The following is an 18,263-nucleotide window of genomic DNA, read 5'->3' on the forward strand; positions in this document are numbered from 1 at the left end:
GCCTGAGAATGTGGTGAAGGCAGGTTCAATTGAAGCGTTCAAAAGGGAAGTAGACTGTTATATGAAAAGGAAGAATATGCAGGGTTACGGGGAGAAGGCGGGGGAATGGCACTAATTGAATTGCTCTTTCGGAGAGCCGGTGTGGACACGATGGGCCAAATGGCCTCCTTCTACACTGTAACAATTCTGTAATTCTGTGATTTCCAACCATCTTCAGCCAGAAGTGCCAAGTGGATGATCCATCTCGGCCTCCTCCTGAGGTCTCCTGCATCATAGATGTCTGTCTTCAGCCAATTCGATTCACTCCACGTGATGTCAAGAAACAGCTGAAGGCACTGGATACTGCAAAGGCAATGGGCCCTGACAATATTCCGGCAATAGTACTTGAAGACCCGTGCCCCTCGTCAAGCTGTTCCAGTACAGCTACAACACTGGCATTTTCCTGAAAATGTGAAAAATTGCCTAGGTATGTCCTGTACACACAAAGCAGGATAATTCCAACCTGGCCAATTACCGCCCCATCAATCTACTTTTGATCATCAGCAAAGTAATGGAAAGTGTCGTCGACAGTGCTCGCTAGTGGCACTTACTCAGCAATTACCTGCTCACTGACACTCAGTTTGTGTTCCGCCAAGGCCACTCAGCTCATTACAGCCTTGGTACAAACATGGACAAAAGAGCTTTACTCAAGATGTGAGGTGAGAGTGACTGCCCTTGACATCAAATCAGCATTTGATTGACTGTGGCAACAAGGAGCCCCAGCAAAACTGGAGTTAATGGGAATCGGTGGATAACTCTCCACTGGTTCGAGTCATAGCTAGCACAAAGGATAATGGTTGTGGTTGTTGGATGTTAATCATCTCCATTCCAGGACATCACTGCAGGTGTTCCTCAGGTTAGAGTCTCAGGCCCAACCATCTTCAGCTACTTCATCAATGGCTTTGCTTCCATCATAAGGTCAGAGTGGGGATGTTGGCTGATGGTTGCATAATGTTCAGCACCATTCGCGATTCCTCAGATACTGAAGCAGTCCATGTCCATATGGTGCAAGACCTGGACAACATTCAGGCTTGGGCAAATAAGTGGCAAGTTACATTCGTGCTGTACAAGTGCCAGGCAATGACCATCTCCAACAAGAGAGAATCCAACCATCTCCCCTTGACATTCAATGGCATTGCCATCATTGAATGCCCACTATCAGCATCCTGGGGGTTACCGTTGACCAGAAACTGAACTGGACCAGCCATATAAGTACCGTGGGTACAAGAGCAGATCAGAGGCTGGGAATTCTGAGATGAGTAACTCACCTAACTCCCCAAAGCCTGTCCACCATCTGCAAGGCACAAGTCAGGAGTTTGATGGAATACTCTTCACCTACACCTTCTTGGTGTAGGGTTGGCCCACTCAAGGACAGAGAAGGGAATCTATGTGTGGAGCCAGAGGAAATGGGCGAGGTACTAAATGAGTACTTTGCATCAGTATTCACCAAAGAGAAGGACTTGGTGGATGATGAGCCGAGGGAAGGGAGTGTAGATAGTCTCAGTCATCTCATTATCAAAAAGGAGGAGGTGTTGGGTGTCTTGCAAGGCATTAAGGTAGATAAGTCCCCAGGGCCTGATGGGATCTACCCCAGAATAATGAGGGAGGCAAGGAAAGAAATTGCTGGGGCCTTGACAGAAATCTGTGCATCTTCATCAGCTACAGGTGAGGTCCCAGAGGACATGAGAATAGCCAATGTTGTTCCTTTGTTTAAGAAGGGTAGCGAGGATAATCCAGGAAATTATAGGCCGGTGAGCCTTACATCAGTGGTAGGGAAATTATTAGAGAGGATTCTTCGGGACAGGATTTACTCCCATTTGGAAACAAAGAAACTTATTAGCGAGAGGCAGCATGGTTTTGTGAAGGGGAGGTCGTGTCTCACTAATTTGATTGCGTTTTTTGAGGAAGTGACAAAGATGATTGATGAAGGAAGGGCAGTGGATGTTATCTATATGGACTTCAGTAAAGTCTTTGACAAGATCCCTCATGGCAGACTGGTACAAAAGGTGAAGTCACACGGGATCAGAGGTGAGCTGGCAAGATGGATACAGAACTGGCTCTGTCATAGAAGACAGAGGGTAGCAGTGGAAGGGTGCTTTTCTGAATGGAGGGATGTGACTAGTGGTGTTCCGCAGGGATCGGTGCTGGGACCTTTGCTGTTTGTAGTATATATAAATGATTTGGAGGAAAATGTAGCTGGTCTGATTAGTAAGTTTGCGGACGACACAAAGGTTGGTGGAGTTGCAGATAGTGATGAGGATTGTCAGAGGATACAGCAGGATATAGATCGGTTGGAGACTTGGGTGGAGAAATGGCAGATGGAGTTTAATCCGGACAAATGTGAGGTAATGCATTTTGGAAGATCGAATGCAGGTGGGAAGTATACAGTAAATGGCAGAACCCTTAGGAGTATTGACAGGCAGAGAGATCTGGGCGTACAGGTCCACAGGTGGCAACGCAGGTGGATAAGGTAGTCAAGAAGGCATACGGCATGCTTGCCTTCATCGGTCGGGGCATAGAGTATAAAAATTGGCAAGTCATGCTGCAGCTGTACAGAACTTTAGTTAGGCCACACTTAGAATATTGTGTGCAATTCTGGTCACTTGACGACCAGAAGGACGTGGAGGCTTTGGAGAGGGTACAGAAGAGGTTTACCAGGATGTTGCCTGGTCTGGAGGGCATTAGCTATGAGGAGAGGTTGGATAAACTCGGATTGTTTTCACTGGAACGACCGAGGTGGAGAGGTGACATGATAGAGGTTTACAAAGTTATGAGCGGCATGGACAGAGTGGATAGTCAGAAGCTTTTTCCCAGGGTGGACGAGTCAGTTACTAGGGGACATAGGTTTAAGGTGCGAGGGGCAAAGTTTAGAGGGGATGTGCGAGGCAAGTTCTTTACACAGAGGGTGGTGAGTGCCTGGAACTTGCTGCTGGGGGAGGTTTTTTTTTAAAGATTTTTAGAGATACAGCACTGAAACAGGCCCTTCCGCCCACCGAGTCTGTGCCGACCATTAACCACCCATTTATACTAATCCTACCCTAATCCCATATTCCTACCACATCCTCACCTGTCCCTATATTTCCCTACCACCTACCTATACTAGGGGCAATTTATAATGGCCAATTTACCTATCAACCTGCAAGTCTTTTGGCTGTGGGAGGAAACCGGAGCACCCGGAGGAAACCCACGCAGACACAGGGAGAACTTGCAAACTCCACACAGGCAATATCCAGAATTGAACCCGGGTCGCTGGAGCTGTGAGGCTGTGGTGCTAACCACTGCGCCACTGTGCCGCCCAAAGGTGGTGGAAGCAGGTACGATAATGACGTTTAAGAGGCATCTTGACAAATACTTGAATAGGATGGGAATAGAGGGATATGGTCCCTGGAAGTGCAGAAGGTTTTAGTTTAGGCAGGCATCAAGATCGGCGCAGGCTTGGAGGGCCGAATGGCCTGTTCCTGTGCTGTACTGTTCTTTGTTCTTTGTTCAGTGCTGTTAGGTAATGAATTCCAGGATTTTGACCCAGCCATGATGGAGAGCATTCATTTCCAAGTCAGGATGGTGTGTGAGTTTCAAGGGAACTGGCAAGTGGTGGTTTTCCATGTGCTTGCTGTCTTTGTCCTGCTAGGGGGTAGAGGTCACATGTTTGGAAGGTATTGTCAAAGACGCCTTGGCGAGTTGCAGCAGTGCGTCTTGTAGCTGGCCCACATGCTGTCACAATGCACTGGTGGTAGAGGTGGGAAATGTTTAAGTTCCATGGATGGGGTGCCAATGTGGTGAGCTGCTTTGTCCTGGATGATGTCGAGCTTCTCGAGTCTTGTTGGACCTGCACCTATCCAGGCAAGTGGAGAACATTCTATTACACTCCTTACTTGTGCCTTGTAGACAGTAGATAGGCTTTGGGGAGTCCGGAGGTGAGCAACTAGCCGCAGAATGGCCAGTCTTTGACCTGCAGTTGTAGCCACAGTATGTGTATGGCACATGGTCAATAGTAACACCCAAGATGTTAATGGTGGGGGATTTGGCGATGGTAATATTGTTGAATGTGAAGGGGAGATGGTTAGACTCTCATCTTGGAGATGGTCCTTGTGTGATGCGAATGTAATTTGGCACTTTTTTTTTACTCTTTCATGGGATGTGGGCATCGCTGGCAGGCCAGCATTTATTGCCCATCCCTAATTGCTCTTGAACTGAGTGACTTGCTCGGCCTTTTCAGAGGGCAGTTAAGAGTCAACCGCATCGCAGTGGGTTTGGAGTCACATGTAGGCCAGACCAGGTGAAGACAGCAGATTTTCTTCCCTAAAGGATGTTGGTGAACCAGATGTGTTTTTACAACAATCAATGGTAAATTCATGGCACCATTACTGAGACTACTTTCAATTCCAGATTTTTAAATTAATTAATTGAATTTATTAGTTAATTGAATTTAAGTTCCACAAGCTGACAGTGATATTTGTCCAGTGACATTACCATGACACTACCATCTCCCACCTCCCACTATGCTACTGTACCCCTCTTACAGACCTATGGTGGAACCATTGAAAAGGGGCCAGAAAATAGGCTTTTTGGGACCCAGATTCTCTTGGTGGTGCTCAATTTTATTGGTAATCATCATTTTCCACTTGCTGAAAGTGACATGTGGAAAGATTTCTGCTGTCTGTTCTCACTACTGATACTGTAAGCATGTGTGTGAATTGGCTTCTGACTCTTCAATCAGAGCTAACAGTTGAAATCTTTCAGTATGGTTAGGAAGGGGCTGGTAGCTTTATCGTGGTATTTTCCTGCTATATTTACTATCTTTGCAGCATAAATATGGCATGAAAATCTTGATGTATAGGAGGTATTAAATTTGTTCATATTTTATTTGGCACGGTTTTAGTAATTTGAAAAACCTTGCTGTGTGGAGTTTAAACAATGCATGAGTCACACTAATTATAAAGAGGTGTGTTGCTCCACTTGCATGTGGCACCAATGCACTTCACACTGATGGTTCCCTGAAACAGCTGCAGGGTATTTGCTTAACTTTTAAAGAGAGTTTGGTTGCATTTCTCCATTTGGCAGGAAAAAGAGGAGAAATAGGTTCCAAGCATCTGAGGAGAAAGTTTTATTTAAATGATATTTTATGCTAGAATTTCACTTCATTTGAAATAAATCGGGCACTCGTGTGTCGCAACTGTCTGATTAAGTTATAATTAGTTCATGAGGTAACATTAGTAGATCAGCTGATTATTTTAGGGATTAAGGAATCAGGCTGGTGTACCCTCTGCTGGCAACAATCAAAATAACAGCCCAGAGCAACTACACACACCAAATAATGCTGTGCAGAGAAATTCCATTTCTTTTTATCATGTTAAAAAAAAAAATTGCTAACGTGTACTTGCTGGTAATTTGAATCCCATTTCAAATACTGTGTATTCACTCACGTGCCACACCTGTCTCCAAACTTTGACAACAGGTGTTTGATAAGGTGTCACATCAAAGGTTTTCGCGGAAAATAAAAGCTCATGGTGTAGGGGGTAACATATTGGCATGGATAGAAGATTGGCTAACAAACAGGAAGCAGAGAGTAGACATAAAGGGGTCATTTTCTGGTTGGCAAGATGTAACGAGTGGTGTGCCGCAGGGATCAATGCTTGGGCGTCAACTTTTTACAATTTATATAAATGACTTGGATGAAGGGACCGAAGGTATGGTTGCTAAATTTGCTGATGACACAAAGATAGGTCGCAAAGTAAGTTGTGGGGAGGACATGAGTTTACAAAGGTATATAGATAGGTTAAGTGAGTGGGCAAAGACCTGGCAAATGGAGTATAATGTGGGAAAGTGTGAAATTGTCCACTTTGGCAGGAAGAACAAAAAAGAAGCATATTATCTAAATGGTGAGAGTTTGCAGAGCTCTGAGATGCAGAGGGATCTGGGTGTCCTATTGCATAAATTGCAAATGGTTAGTATGCAGGTACAGCATGTAATTAGGAAAGCTAATTGAATGTTATCATTTATTGTGAGGGGAATTGAGTACAAAAGTAGCAAGTTTATGCTTCAGTGAAACAGAGCATTGGTGAGACCACATCTGGAGTACTGTGTACAGTATTGGTCTCCTTATTTAAGGAAGGATATAAATGCATTGGAAGTAGTTCAGAGAAGGTTTGCGAGACTAATATCTGGAATGGGCAGATTGTCTTATGAGGAAAGGTTGGATAGACTAGGCTTGTATCCGCTGGAATTTAGAAGAGTAAGAGGCGACTTGTTTGAAACACATAAGATCCTGAGGGGTCTTGACAGGATAGATGTGGAAAGGATGTGTACCCTTGTGGAGGAATCTAGAGCTAGGGGTCACTAATTAAAAATAAGTGATCGCCCATTTAAGACAGAGATGAGGTGAAATGTTTTTCTCAGGGTCATGAGTCTTTGGAACTCTCTTAAAAGGCAGTGCAAACAGAGTCTTTAAATATTTTTAAGGCAGATAGATGAGCAAGAGGGTGAAAGGTTATATGGGGTAGGCGGGAATGTGGAATCAAGATTGTAATCCGATCAACCATGATCTTATTGAATGGTGGAGCAGGTTCGAGGGCTGAGTGGCCTACTCCTACTCCTGCTCCTAATTCGTATGTTCGTATGTAACAGTTTGTCGATGCTCCTTGCTGACTCCACCTGACCTAGGTCAACTTTATCCCACCATGGAACTTCTGAATTAAACTCTGGTCTTCTTCCTATTGTCTCTTATCTATTATCCCTTTACGACCAGGATATATGCATCCTAGTAATTGCTGTGTATCCAGGCCCAAGTAACTTAAGGTTTCCCTGTGTCTGTTCGCATGAGCATTTTGGCTGCTGCTCTGGACCTGAGCCCAGCACTTCCATTTCCACTTTTTTCTCCCCTTTTTTACTTTTCTCTTTATCCCTCCTAGACACTTCTCTCCTGTCGTCCTACGTCCTTTCATTTCTCCCTTGTCGGGTACTCAGTCCTTCCAAATTTGAACTTCAAGCCTTCAGTACTCCTCAACCTTCCTCCTTTTGTGCTGTCGTCCGGGCTTGACTCTGTATTAGATAAATCAACAGCTTCCCTTTGTGCCTTTCTTGGTCTTGTCCGAACAGCCAATCGAGGCACTTGTTGCTGTCTCCTATTGAGCAGCAACCTAAACTGCCCATCCTACTCTCTCACCTGCCTTCCTACCCAGCATGCCGGCTGGGGGTTAATCTTCCCAATCTCCTCCCTGTCCAACCCACCCCTCCCTGATGTAACCTTGCGGACTCTACCAGCGGATCAGCCATCATTGCCCATCTCCGCATCTCCTTCCAGAATATTTGTTCACTTGTGTGCAAACATAATGTTTGCAATCATCCACAATATGCATCACAGAGTACTTAAGGAAGTGGCCCTAGAAATAGTGGATGCATTGATTCATCTTCCAAGATTCTATGGACTCTGGAACAGTTCCTACAGATTGGAGGGTAGCTAATGTAACCCCACTATTTAAAAAGGGAGTTAGAGAGAAAGTAGGGAGTTATAGACCAGTCAGCCTGACATCGGAAGTGGGGAAAATTCTAGAGTCCACTATCAGAGATTTTATAGCAGAGCACTTAGAGAACAGTTGTAGAATCGGACAGAGTCAGCATGGATTCACGAAAGGGAAATCATGCTTGACAAATCTACTAGAATTCTTCGAGGATGTAACTAGTAGAGTTGATGAGGGGGAGCCAGTGGATGTGGTTTGTTTGGACTTTCAGAAGGCTTTCGACGAAGTCCCACCTAAGAGATTAGCGTGTAAAATTAAAGCGCATGGGATTGGGGGTAGTGTATTGCCATGGATAGAAAATTAGTTGGCAGACAGGAAACAAAGAATGGGTCTTTTTCCAAATGGCAGGCAGTGACTAATGGGGTACCGCAGGGATCGGTGCTAGGACCCCAGCTATTCACAATATATATATTAATGATTTAGATGAGGGAATTAAATGTAATATCTCCAAATTTGCAGATGACACAAAACTGGGTGGGAGGGTGAGTTGTGAGGAGGATGCAGAGAGGCTTCAGAGTGATTTGGACAAGTTGAGTGAGTGGGCTAATGCATGGCAGATGCAGTATAATGTGGATAAATGTGAGGTTATCCACTTTGGTAGCAAAAACAAGAAGGCAGATTATTATCTGAACGGCTATAAACTGAGAGAGGCGACTATGCAGCGAGACCTGGGTGTTCTCGTACACCAGTCGCTGAAGGTAAGCATGCAGGCCCAAAAGACGGTTAAAAAAAGGCAAATGGTATGTTGGTCTTCATAGCCAGAGGATTCGAGAACAGGAACAGTGATATCTTGCTGCAATTATACAGGGCCTTGGGTGAGGCCACACCTGGAATATTGTGTGCAGTTTTGGTCTCCTTATCTGAGGAAGGATGTTCTTACTATAGAGGGAGCGCAGCGATGATTTACCAGACTGATTCCTGGGGTGGTAGGACTGACGTATGAGGAGAGATTGAGTCGGCTAGGATTATATTCGCTGGAGTTAAGATGAGTGAGGAGAGATCTCATAGAAATCTACAAAATTCTAACAGGACTTGACAGGGTAGATGCAGGAAGGATGTTCCTGATGGTGGGGGAGTCCAGAACCAGGGGTCATAGTCCAAGGAAACAGGGTAAACCTTTCAGGACTGAGATTACGAGAAATTTCTTCACCCAGTGAGTAGTGAGCCTGTGGAATTCGCTACCACAGAAAGCAGTTGAGGCCAAAACATTGTATGTTTTCAAGAAGGAGTTAGATATAGCTCTTGGTTTTTTAAAAATTCTTTCATGGGATGTGGGCGTCACTGGCCAGGCCAGCATTTATTGCCCATCCCTAATTGCACTTGAGAAGGTGGTGGTGAGCTGCCTTCTTGAACCGCTGCAGTCCATTTGGGGTAGGTATACCCACAGTGCTGTTAGAACAAAGAACAAAGAACAAAGATAATTACAGCACAGGAACAGGCCCTTCGGCCCTCCAAGCCTGCGCCGATCCAGATCCTCTCTCTAAACATGTCGCCTATTTTCTAAGGTTCTGTATCTCTTTTCTTCCTGCCCATTCATGTATCTGTCTAGATACATCTTAAAAGACTCCATCGTGCCCGCATCTACCACCTCCGCTGGCAATGCGTTCCAGGTGCCCACCACCCTCTGCGTAAAGAACTTTCCACGCATATCCCCCCTAAACTTTTCCCCTTTCACTTTGAACTCGTGTCCTCTAGTAATTGAAACCCCCACTCTGGGAAAAAGCCTCTTGCTATCCACCCTGTCTATACCTCTCATGATTTTGTACACCTCAATCAGGTCCCCCCTCAACCTCCGTCTTTCTAATGAAAATAATCCTAATCTGCTCAACCTCTCTTCATAGCTAGCGCCCTCCATACCAGGCAACATCCTGGTGAACCTCCTCTGCACCCTCTCCAAAGCATCTACATCCTTTTGATAATGTGGCGACCAGAACTGTACGCAGTATTCCAAATGTGGCCGAACCAAAGTCCTATACAACTGTAACATGACCTGCCAACTCTTGTACTCAATGCCCCGTCCGATGAAGGAAAGCATGCCGTATGCCTTCTTGACCACTCTATTTACCTGCGTTGCCACCTTCAGGGAACAGTGGACCTGAACACCCAACTTGCTACTTAGGAAGGAAGTTCCAGGATTTTGACCCAGCGACAATGAAGGAACGGCGATATAGTTCCAAGTCAGGATGGTGTGTGACTTGGAGGGGAATTTGCAGGTGGTGGTGTTCCCATGCATCTGCTGCCCTTGTCCCTCCAGTTGGTAGAGGTCGTGGGTTTGGAAGGTGCTGTCTAAGGAGCCTTGGTGCGTTGCTGCAGTGCATCTTGTAGATGGTACACACTGCTGCCACTGTGCGTCGGTGGTGGAGGGAGTGAATGTTTGTGAATGGTGTGCCAATCAAGCGGGCTGCTTTGTCCTGGATAGTGTCGAGCTTCTTGAGTGTTGTTGGAGCTGCACCCATCCAGGCAAGTAGAGAGTATTCCATCACACTCCTGACTTGTGCCTAGTAGATGGTGGACAGGCTTTGGGAGTCAGGAGGTGAGTTACTCGCCTCAGGATTCCTAGCCTCTGACCTGCTCTTGTAGCCACGGTATTCATATGGCTACTCCAGTTCAGTTTCTGGTCAATGGTAGCCCCTAAGATGTTGATAGTGGGGGATTCAGCGATGGTAATGCCGTTGAATGTCAAGGGGAGATGGTTAGATTCTCGTCATTGCCTGGCACTTGTGTGTGGCGTGAATGTTACTTGCTACTTATCAGCCCAAGCCTGGATATTGTCCAGGTCTTGCTGCATTTCTACACGGACTGCTTCAGTATCTGAGGAGTCACGAATGGTGCTGAACATTGTGCAATCATCAGTGAACATCCCCACTTCTGACCTTATGATTGAAGGAAGGTCATTGATGAAGCAGCTGAAGATGGTTGTGCCTAGGACACTACCCTGAGGAACTCCTGCAGTGATGTCCTGGAGCTCAGATGATTGACCTCCAACAACCACAACCAATTTCCTTTGCGCTAGGTATGACTCCAGCCAGCGGAGGGTTTTCCCCCTGATTCCCATTGACCTCAGTTTTGCTTGGGCTCCTTTATGCCATACTCGGTCAAATGCTGCCTTGATGTCAAGGGCAGTCACTCTCACCTCACCTCTTGAGTTCAGCTCTTTTGTCCATGTTTGAACCAAGGCTGTAATGAGGTCAGGAGCTGAGAGGCCCTGGCGGAACCCAAACTGAGCATCACTGAGCAGGTTATTGCTAAGCAAGTGCCGCTTGATGGCACTGTTGATGACACCTTCCATCACTTTAGTGATGATTGAGAGTTGGCTGATGGGGTGTTAATTGGCCGGGTTGGACTTGTCCTGCTTTTTGTGTGCAGGACATACTTGGGCAACTTTCCACATTGCAGGGTAGATGCCAGTATTGTAGCTGTACAGGAACAGATTGGCTCGAGGCGCGGCAAGTTCTGGAGCACAGGTCTTCAGTACTATTGCCGGAATATTGTCAGGGCCCATAGCTTTTGCAGTATCCAGTGCTTTCAGTCGTTTCTTGATATCACGCGGAGTGAATCGAATTGGCTGAAGTCTGGTATCTGTGATGCTGGGGACTTCAGGAGGAGGCTGAGATGGATCATCAACTCGGCACTTCTGGCTAAAGATTGTTGCAAATGCTTCAGCCTTATCTAAAGGGATCAAAGGGTATGGGGCGAAAGCAGGAACAGGCTACTGAGTTAGAAGATCAGCCATGATCATAATGAATGGCGGAGCAGGCTCGAAGGGCCGAATGGCCTACTCCTGTTCCTATTTTCTATGTTTTATAAGCTTATAGATTGTAACCATACCATGTTCTTGACAGAAACCTGGCTGAGGGGTCATGACCACTTTCTCCCTAACTGAAACCTCCCTGCCTGGCTATGCCACTTGCCTCGTCTGGACTGTCACAGTGGTGGTGTGGCTGTTATCACCAATCACAATTTGGACTGTCCCCTTAATCCTCTGGCACTTGCTCCTCCTTTGAGCATCTCACCTTGTTCCATCCCTCTCACCTCTCATTTAAACCCTCATTCTCTACCACCTGCCAAAGTACCAAGCCAATTTTCTCCCCGAGCGAACCACTTTTTTCCTCCCTTAGCCTCTGCATCAAGAGACTTTTCACCCTAAGTGATATCAACCTCCATCTCAATTCATTATGTTCTTGCTCCTCTGAGTTCCATATTCACAGCCACCCCCTTGACCTTGCCATCTTACATGGGCTCACTACAAGCCAAAAGCTCATGGACTTCTTTGTCACTAAGATTCAGACCATCTGATCAGCTGCCTCTGCCGCCTTTTTCCCTTCCTCTAACTCACCAAGCCAAACTTCCTCTAATGCTCCCCCCACAGCCGTAAACTCGTTTCTTTAGTTTCTCTCATAACTCCCCTCATCCTCTCTCTGAGCTCATCTTGTCCATGAGTCCTACCTCCTGCTTTCTTGACTCTATTTCCACTGCTGACCACCCACCTTCCTTTCCTGGTTCCCACATTAGCTGATGTTTTTAACAGTTCTCTCTCCTCATGTTCTGAGCCCCCTCTCCTTCAAATCTGCTATCAGGATCTTTCTTCTCAAAAAAATAACGATTGACCCCTCCGTTCTTGCAAACTACCTTCCCAGCTCCAACCTCCCAGCTCTTGCCATAGTCACAAATGACATCCTATGTGAATGTGACAAAGGTAAACTATCGATCTTCGTCCTTCTTGCCCTGTCTGCAGCCTTTGACGTGGTTGACCGCATCATCCTGCTCCAGTGCCTTTCCGCACTGTCATCCATCTGGCTGGGACTGCATTCACCTGATTCCATTCTTTTCTGCCTAATTTTAGCCAGGGAATCACCTGCTGTTCCTGCTCCCAAAATGTTACCTCTGATGTCCCCAAGAAACTATCCATGGCTCCCTCCTATTTCTGATCTATATGCTTCCTCTAACAATATCATCGGAAAACACAATGCTAGTTTCCACGTGTGCGCTGACGACACTCAGCTCCACTTCATGACATCTTTGACCCCTCCACTGTCTCTAAATTGCCAGAATGCTTGTCTGACATCCAATACTGGCTGAACAGAAATTTCCTCCAATTAAATATTGTGGAGACAGAAGCTATTGTCTTCAGTCCCTGCCACAATATCTGCTTCCTCATTACCAACTCCATCCATCTTCCTGACAACTGTCTCAGGCTGAACCAGACTATTCGCAACCTTGGTATCATATTTGATTCTGAAAGGAGCTTCCGATGACATATCCATGCCATCACTAAGACCGCCTATTTCCACTTCCATAACATGGCCCAACTCCACCCCTTCCTCAGGTCATCTGCTGCTGAGACTCATCCATGCCTTTGTTAACTCTTGACTTGACTATTCCAACGCACTTATCGCTGGCATCCTGTGTTCCTCCATAAATTTAAGGTAGACCAAAACTCTGCTGCCCATGTGTATGTTAGCCTTTATCGCACGAGGATTTGAATAAAGGAGCAGTGAAGTCTTGCTTCAATTATATAGAACCTTGGTTAGACCGCACCTGGAGTACTTTGTGCAGTTTTGGTCCCCTTACCTTGGGAAGAATATTATTGCCATAGAGGGAGTGCAACGAAGGTTTATCAGACTTGTTCCCGGGATGACGGGACTCTCCTATGAAGAGAGATTGGGGAAACTGGGCCTGTATTCTCTGGAGTTTCGAAGAATGAGAGGTGATCTCATTGAAACCTACAAAATACTTAAAGGGATAGACAGGGTAGATGCAGGTATGCTGTTTCTCCTGGTTGGGGAGTCTCGAACCAGGGGATACAATTTCAAAATAAGGGGGAAGCCACTTTTGACAGATGAGGAGAAATTTCTTTACTCAGAGGGTTGTGAATCTTTGGAATTCTCTACCCCAGGGGGCTATGTCATTGAGTATGTTTAAAGCAGAGATTGACGGATTTCTAAATATCAATGAAATAAGGGGTAATGAGGATAGTTTGGGGAAAAGGCATTGCAGTGGGTGATCAGCCATGATCAGCGGAGCAGGCTCGATGGGCTGAATGGCCTACTCCTGCGTTCCTATGTTCCTATGTCTTTACCCGCACCAAGTTCCCTTCGTCCATCACACCGGTGCTCGCCAACCGACTTTGGCTGCCAGTTAAGCAGATTTTAAAATGCTCATCCTTGTTTTCGAATCCCTCAATAGCCTCATCCCTCCTTATCTCTGTAATATCTTGCAGCCTCACAACACTCTGATATATCTGCAGTCCTCCCATTCTGGCCTCTTGAGCATCCCCAATTTTAATCACTGCACTATTGATGGCCATGGCTTCAGCTGCCTGGGTATTCTATTCTTGAATTCCCTCCCTAAACCTCTCTGTTTTTCTATTTCTTCCTTTAAGGCACTCCTCAAAACCTCCCTCTTTCACCAAGCTTTTGTTCATCTGCTGTGATATCTGCTTATGTGACTTGGTGTCATATTTTTTCTTATAATGCTTACAAAGAACAAAGAAAATTACAGCACAGGAACAGGCCCTTTGGCCCTCCAAGCCTACGCCGATCCAGATCCTCTGTGAAATACCTTTTGATTTTTAATTGTGGTAAAGGTGCTATATAAATGCAAGTTGCAATTGTGTTTTATATGGTTTGTCTATTTGGCTGTACAAATAGCAACACATATTATGTCACTATTATATACATTTTTTCATGGAAGCAGTACATTTTTCAGCTGGGAAGAACTAAGCATACCATGAGTTAGAAGCAAGTTTGTTAATTATTTAACAATAATAACATTTTCAGCTGAGAAAATAGCTGGATTTAAACCACACTATGTGAACATTTTAATGGGGATGCCAATGTTAAAATGTCGACACTTGCTGTGACACCTTTAATTATTACCAGTCATGCTACAAGTTGGTGCTCTAATGGGAATGCCAGTGTTAAATGACAACACTGGCCTGTCACAATGCAAGGAGGCATTCTACTGGAAATTCTAATACTAAATGCTTTTGCCGATATCTAAGGATTACCTATAATGCCAGATTATTAAAAGCTTTCTCAAAAAAATTGTCATAAATTTTCTTTCTTAAACAAAAATTATGTTGTATCTTGATAGGAAACTAAGGATTGAATTTTATGGCGGCAGGGGTCTCACCACCTGGGCCGAAAGCGGTGGTGGGTGGGGGGTACCCAGGGCTACATTTTGCCCACGGCAGCCAATTAAATGGCTGCCACCATAGCTTCTGTCCCTATTAAGAATGGCATCCTGCCCCCAAGAGCTGAGAGTCCAGAGTGCCAGTTGCTCAGCAGTGCCACCATTAGTGGTGGCCACTGCTGCGGCTGCACCTGCAGGATGGCTCTACCCCCTCAAAGACAGGTGAATGGGATCTGGGGGCGCCGGGGCCAGGCAGGCCCTGGATGGGGGTTGCTGAGGGCAGATGGTGCCGTTGTTGCGGGGTGACTATTGCTGGGGGGGGCCCTCTGTGGGCCAAAAGTGCCTGAAAAGCAGGCTCCGCAAACCCCTTTCCTGGGAGCCTACTGGAAGGCTGCCTGGGTTTACCTGGCCGTCTCCCCGTGAGGCAGAGCCCCCCCGCCCCCCAAGCATATTTCATTGGAGGTGGGAAAAGGCTCATAAATTGGCCACTTAAGTGGCTCAGTTGGGCTCTGGGCAGGTGGGCCACCTGCCACCTTTCCCGCTGCTCGCAAGATGGCATAGAGATGGGAAGACAATGGGCCCACCGCCTTCCCACTCCATTTTGACAACCTTCCCCCCTCACAACTCGCCTCCAAAGGGCTGGTAAAATTCAGCTCCGTCTCTGAGGGAAATGCATGGGATTGGAGAAGGAAGGAAAGAGGAAAATTGATTGAAAGAGCCTCTAATCTCTGACCACGCATTCTTACAAGAGTGAGTAAAAGATAAGAGGATGGAAGGTTAAGAATAAGATGAATGACGGATGGGGAAAACCGCTTAAAGTAGATGAGGTTGGTGCAACAATGGGGCTGGGGGTGTAGTAGGAAGGGGGGACAAGGAGTAGTGGATATGATGGGAGCAAGTGAGTGGAAAGGGAGCTGCTCATGGCCATGTTTGCTCTGCAGGCCCACCAAGAAATGCAGCCTGGAGCCTTCAATGTCTCCTTTTTCTGCCATACGACCCACAAGTAACCACCTGAAAGCAGATAAGAAAGAAAGATCGACAAGTGGAAGAGAGAGACGGAAGCAAAGGAGGAGAAGTAGAAGAGGAAAAACAAATACAAAGAGAGTCTAAACTCTTGAATTTGCCATGGGATGCTGTGGGAGATCAGCTGTACTCTATTAACTACAAAAATATTGTTAAAATGAGTGCAGTGCACACAGGCAGAAGGGGGAATTTTATGCTCTCCCCTGTGGCGGGTTTGGAGGTGGAGAGGGCATAAAATCGTGAGGGATGGTGGCAGTACCTTCCTGCCTCTGCCAAAATTACATCTGGGGCCGGAAGGCCTGTGAATGTCCTTCCTGTCACGCAGCCAATTGAGGCCCTTAACTAGGCAATCTGTTCAGAGATTGTCTTAGGTCATACTTGAAGCCATATACATTGGCATCTGCTTTAATGATGGTATTTAACATTAAGTGGCTGCTCACTATTGGGTGATTTCACAGCAAAATCAACTTATATGCCTGTTTGGACCATACTAATACAATTGCCACGGGTCAAAGGTGGGTCATTTTCAAAGACTTGTATATATTACAGTAATTTGACTTTAAGATTTATCTTAGTTCAGATCATAACAGGATGACTAATGCTGATCTCAGTATAGTTGCTGACTGATTGTGGACTGGGGTTGAGCACACTACTTGCTGCACTACCCTTCTCAATGTTGGGGAGGGGCCAATGATAATCTAAACCAAGACAAATTATGCGATTTTTAAAATGAACTACCTCAGCTCTGTGGTGTTTTAAAATGAACTACCTCAGCTCTGTGGTGTGTCACAGGCAGTTTGGTGAAGCTTTGATCCAGCACATCAATTGCAGGTGATGAGGAGGAAGTCTGTTGAAAGAAGTGCTAACCTGAACAGTGAGTATTTCAAGGCTATTTGACTGTCAGGACCATTAAAATTAGATTTGATTCTGCCTGCATCCAAATGGCACATATATACTTTTTCTCCTGTTAGTCCAGAAAAGTTGCTGAAGCCAACTGCAACCCGTCCATTAAGATTTTTCATTCCGGATGCTAAAATTACCACAGAAGTATTTTCCTACAAAGGACGCTAAATGCCAATCAGGAAGATCTACTTTTTCCCTTTTCTTAGCCTGAGGTTAGAAATTTAATTGTTTAGGGAAAAAGCAGGGACATGGGGCTAAATGATAGCTCTTTCAGACCGCTGGCACAGGCACAATGAAGCAACTAGCTTCCTTCTGAACTGTGAAATTCTATGCTTCTACGGTACAGTTCTCAAACTGCAAACAAATTGTAGAACATTTATACTTGCACAGGGCATGGGTATGTCTTCCTCAGTACAGTGTACTTCATGTGTAATTCATAACTATGTTAATGATTTTGTAACTTAAATATAATCATTAAATGAAAAATTTCATTGCATAATGTTGAGTGCAGTTGAAGATAGGCATACATCACTTGTTCTGTCTTGTACCTACCTGGAGGATTGAAAGATATTCAACCAGCATGTATTTGATATTTCTGGAATGACTGTTACTTGAATCCATCCATCTTGCAACTAATATTTGGAGCAGCAATTGACATATTTTGTATTTTTCATAAGCTAAGTGAGGAAGGTGATCATAAGTGTACTAGATATAAAACATTTTGTGTTTTCTGAACCTCGGAGCATTGAGGATTTTTTTACATCCTTATTTTATTTATCTCCATTATTAAATAAAGGTATCACAATAGTGACTATACTTCTAAAGTACTTCATTGGCTGTAAAACACTTTGGGACATCCAGTGGTCATGAAAGGCATCAGAAAAATGCAAGTCTCTTTTTTTCAAAAGTCTGTTCTGACACTCCAGTTCAGTACTGAGTGAGCGCTGCACTGTTGGAAGTACCGTCTTTGATTGAGATGTTAAAATGGAGACTTCAAATGCTGTCTCTGGTGGTAAAAGTTCCCATGGCACTATTTTGAAGACGAGCAGGGAAGTTATCCCAATTTCCTGGCCAGTATTTATCCCTCTATCAGCATCACCAAAACAGATAATCTGATCTTTAATCACATTTCTGTTTGTGGGAACTTGCTGTGTACAAATTGACTGCTCTGTTTCTTTCATAACAGCAGTGACTACACTTCAAAAGTACTTCTTTGGCTGTAAAGCACTTTGGGGCACCCTCTGGTCATGAAAAGGGCTATATAAATGCAAGTCTTTCTTTCAGAATTTAATTTACTTTCTAAATACTGGTCGTTGTCATTCTCGATCAACTGCTGCAAGGCTGTAGGTTTTAATTTGGACGCTTTTCCCCTGCAGAATAAATCACTGCAATCTACGCTGAGCTATTCAGGAAAAAGCATTTAATATGTGGCAAAGCTCAAGAGTGTGGATTTAGATCAATACCACATTAGTTGCCTTCTTTCAGTTGTTTCCTTGTAGCATGTTTGATGTATTTTTATACAGTCCAACAATCAGCGCTTCTTATTTCTAAAGATGATCAATAACTTCAGTACATGAGCCCTATTAATTGCAGTTTAAAATCAATGATGACAATTACATAATTTTTTGAGAAGTGGTGATAAATACC

The 18,263-nt window shown here is 45.0% G+C and overlaps 1 protein-coding gene across 1 annotated transcript in view; it reads left to right on the plus strand.

Moving 5' to 3' along the window:
* The window catches only part of LOC137370623 (protein unc-13 homolog B-like), a 783,931-nt gene that overhangs the window by 354,236 nt on the left and 411,432 nt on the right, over window positions 1–18,263 (plus strand). The gene's annotated exons all lie outside the window — the stretch shown is intronic.

The sequence above is a fragment of the Heterodontus francisci genome, chromosome 1 (assembly GCF_036365525.1).
Source record: "Heterodontus francisci isolate sHetFra1 chromosome 1, sHetFra1.hap1, whole genome shotgun sequence".
Lineage (NCBI taxonomy): Eukaryota > Metazoa > Chordata > Chondrichthyes > Heterodontiformes > Heterodontidae > Heterodontus > Heterodontus francisci.